A 3641-nucleotide genomic window follows, 5' to 3' on the forward strand; every position below is an offset into this window, starting at 1 on the left:
GATTCATTCATATATCTAGCCTGATTGGTAGAATATTGACTGTTTGACTGGCATATCTTTATATGACATAGTTGGTTCATTGAAGGGTATAAGGGTGATAAGACCCTGAGCAGGGTCAGAACCTCCCAATAACAACTGATGTTTTCTCTTCGATTCCCTTCCTTTTTTTTTTTTTTGTTTTTTGTTTTTTTTTTTGTTTTTGGTCCTTTATATCCTTTTTTCTTTTCTTTCCCTTTCCTCAATTCTGTTCCTTTTCTCCTTCCCTTTCCCCTTTTATTTCTATGTATATTACAATATTGTGTGACTGTACAGCACCACAAAGTGATTTATGTGTTTAATGTAACTCACTATAACTAATTCAATTGATAACCTATATTGGTTTGTGTCGTATAATATTTTGTTTTTTTTGTTTTTTTTGGGGGGGCAAAAATATGTGTTATTTTCTTTGTATATGAATTGGTGCTACATATTCCTATAGGTTTGTTACAGTATCAGTGCTGATGGACTTGCTTGGCATTTCACATCGGGGGCTCGGGGACTTAGCCGGCAGCGACTAGGAGATGAGAGTGGATGTTCGGGCGCCCCTGGTGGGAGGTTAGGGCCAATCCACCTCCCTTCCTCCCTCCCCTCGTACGCATAGTGCGTGGTGTGCGTCGACGCAATGACGGCCAATCCCGGCCGTCTTGCGCATGCGCAATGCAGGGGCTCCCGCTCTGGAAGCAAAGTCAGGGGTCAGCTGACCCTCTGCTTCCTGGGGGATCACGCAGACTTAAGGAGACGCGACCAGCGTCTCCTTGAGCCACCTACCACGGCAGCAGACATAGCGGATAATACCCGGAGGCTTTTGACCATAAGACATCAAGACTCACTGGAGGTAAATGATAGCTGTATATTCCCTGTGCTTACTTCTCATTGACAAACCCTGACACGATTTACTGTGACTGCACACTTCACCCAGGGCCGTTTTTCAAGCTGTATAGACAGTAGCCCAACTTGATTTTATTCTATCAACTATGAGAAACCCATATTATAGGATATATATAATGCTTTATATGTCGTCATTGACCAGAAGGTAGAACCCTGCTGCTAGTGCTAAGTGTGTACCAGCTATTTAAGATAGCTGACACTCTGGCATCCACAGCAATGTAGATATAATATATGTCGGTCTATATTGAAACTTACTATTACATTACAAATCTAGGAAATAACACCTACTCAGGTGTATATTTCCAATGGGCATCTGGGGTGGTGTAATACGGTCATTAGCATAAGCGATGTCAGTAGTATATAATAAATAATATTTAATATGCACAGACAATTAAAGCCAGAGGTACCCAATACGTCAGGATCACTAATAATGTTAATTAAACCCCTTTCCTTTAGTGCAATAATGGTTAAAAATAAAAATATATTCTTATACAGGACATACCCTCTGATAGGTTGGTCACTACGTGATCCGACACCCCACTATCCAACCCCTCGGGCTCTGACTGCCCTGGGGTATAGATCGCGATCGGCTGTTAACCCATAGGGCCTTCGGTGTGAATCCGGCTACGCACGCCCTACTGTAGGCACTGGTAATTATGATTGGGTAAGCACCTTTATTAGCCAAAGAAAATGTATTTGGATTATGCACTGCAGAATTTATGGCTCCTAACATGAATTTATGTAATTTAGAGATATCTACAGATGCAAGGAACGCCCTTGAAGAAGCAGGAAACTGTGAAACATGTTGGCTTACCGCATACTCTAGCATCTCTCCAGCACTTTGCGTAAAAGCAATTTTAGTGTCAAGTACTTATAATGTACTCTTTGTAGCCTGTGATTTTATTATATTAGATATCATATGTTTTGTAATTAATAAAATGTAATTTTATCATATTCCTCGAGTTTGTGCTTGCCTTATTATACAGATAAAATGGTCCACTAAAAAATCCCATTTTTTATGAGGCAGCCTAGGCTCCCTCCTAACATTCCTGGTTCTGAATAAAGAAGGCTGTGTCTGTCAATGAACGAATGAGAAAATAGGATTTTTGACTTACCGTAAAATCCGTTTCTCTAAATTCATTGACAGACACAGCACCCGCCCCTCTATGGAGTTGTTAATATTTCTAGTACTGCTTGTTACATAACTGAAGGCCTATAGCAGAGAGGAGGTGTATATCACCTAGGACTTCCCATGGGCATAGCCAAGTCTTTTTTCTGCCTAGTGTCCTACTCCTGTAGGGGGCGATATAACCCTATGGTTCTGAATAAAGAAGGCTGTGTCTGTCAATGAACTCAGAGAAATGGAGTTTCAGCAAAAATCCTATTTTCCCACCATGTTCTTTATTTCCCCCTACCAGCTTCTGCATCACTACAGTGTTCTGTAGTAACGGAGGGGCTTTCAGAACCACAGAATGTTTTACTGGGACAGGTCAGTATGAAGCAACTTTATTTACAGGGGCTTTATTTTTAGTAACAGATGAAGCATGCCTAGATTTTAGGACTTGCAAATAGTCTCCAAAAATGGATGGCAGTCTCAGACACCACCACTTGGGAGGATCAAGCGTTAGCCTGTCTCTAAATTACTCCAATCCTCCAAATTACTGCTAAATGTGCAGCCTCAGTGGCCAGTAGTGAAGTTAAATGGGTGGGAGGGGATTGGCAAGTTTGCAACTTTATTCAAGCTTTACTAAAGGCACATTTTTTCTTTAATTAAATATTAAACATGTTATACTCACCTGCTCTGTGCAATGGTTTTGCACAGAGCGGCCCCAAGCCTTCTCTTCTGGGGTCCCCCGTTGGCGATCTTGGCACCTCCTCTTCTCAGTGTGCTCCCATAGCAAGCCACTTGCTATGGGGGCATGCAGTGGGTGCTCGCTCCCGAGCTGTGTTTGTCTATGGAGCCACGCTCCATAGACACACACAGTGCAGCTTGGCTCCACCCCCATTTCCTTCTTGCAGCATTTGATTGACTGTATGAAGAGGAAGAGAGCAGAGAAAAAAGATGCAGCCATGCACAGCTCTGGATCGATTGAGGACTCAGGTAAGTATTTAGGGAGGTGGAGGGACAGAAATCAGTTGAACATTTTTTACCTTAATGCAGGGATAATTGAGGTAGAAAATGTTTTGACTTTTGAATCACTTTAAGATCTGCACTTTGGAAATTGTAATGTTCCAGGTTTTGTGGTTCTATGGGGATAGGGGACATCTGTAAAAATGCTGTGTGCTGGAATTAGGAGCTGAATGCATTTTCTGGCTTAACAGCCAATAGTTTTCTGTACAGCAAGGTCTTTAAAGTTAAAAAAAGGGGAAAGGTACATCTACTATATATATATACTGCTCAATTGTTTGTTTTTTTGTTTTCACATACATACTGTATTAAGCAATGCACTGCTTAGAGACAAGCACTTACAAACCAATATGGCCACAAGATGGCGCCAAAGAAATAATTTTCATATATATTGCAAGACTATACACCTCACTTTCTTCAGCTGCAGAAACAAAGAAGTTTGAATAAAACATAGATGCCAACATTTTAAAACTACTACTAGTGACATTTTGCTGCAGAGCCAGAGTTGCTTAGATTGTCACAGCAGAATGCATAAAGGACTGTGCATCACTATCAGGGTTGCCAACTGATCGTAAATGTACAATTT

At 41.2% G+C, this 3641-nt stretch overlaps 1 long non-coding RNA gene across 1 annotated transcript; it reads left to right on the top strand.

Moving 5' to 3' along the window:
- The first annotated feature begins 644 nt into the window (after nt 1-644).
- LOC141145858 (uncharacterized) lies at nt 645-1881 on the top strand. Its single transcript, XR_012244676.1, has 3 exons — nt 645-874; nt 1423-1591; nt 1678-1881. It is a non-coding gene; the product is annotated as an uncharacterized lncRNA (long non-coding RNA).
- Nucleotides 1882-3641: the final 1760 nt, after the last annotated feature.

This window comes from Aquarana catesbeiana, linkage group LG05, assembly GCF_042186555.1.
Source record: "Aquarana catesbeiana isolate 2022-GZ linkage group LG05, ASM4218655v1, whole genome shotgun sequence".
Classification (NCBI taxonomy): Eukaryota; Metazoa; Chordata; class Amphibia; order Anura; family Ranidae; genus Aquarana; species Aquarana catesbeiana.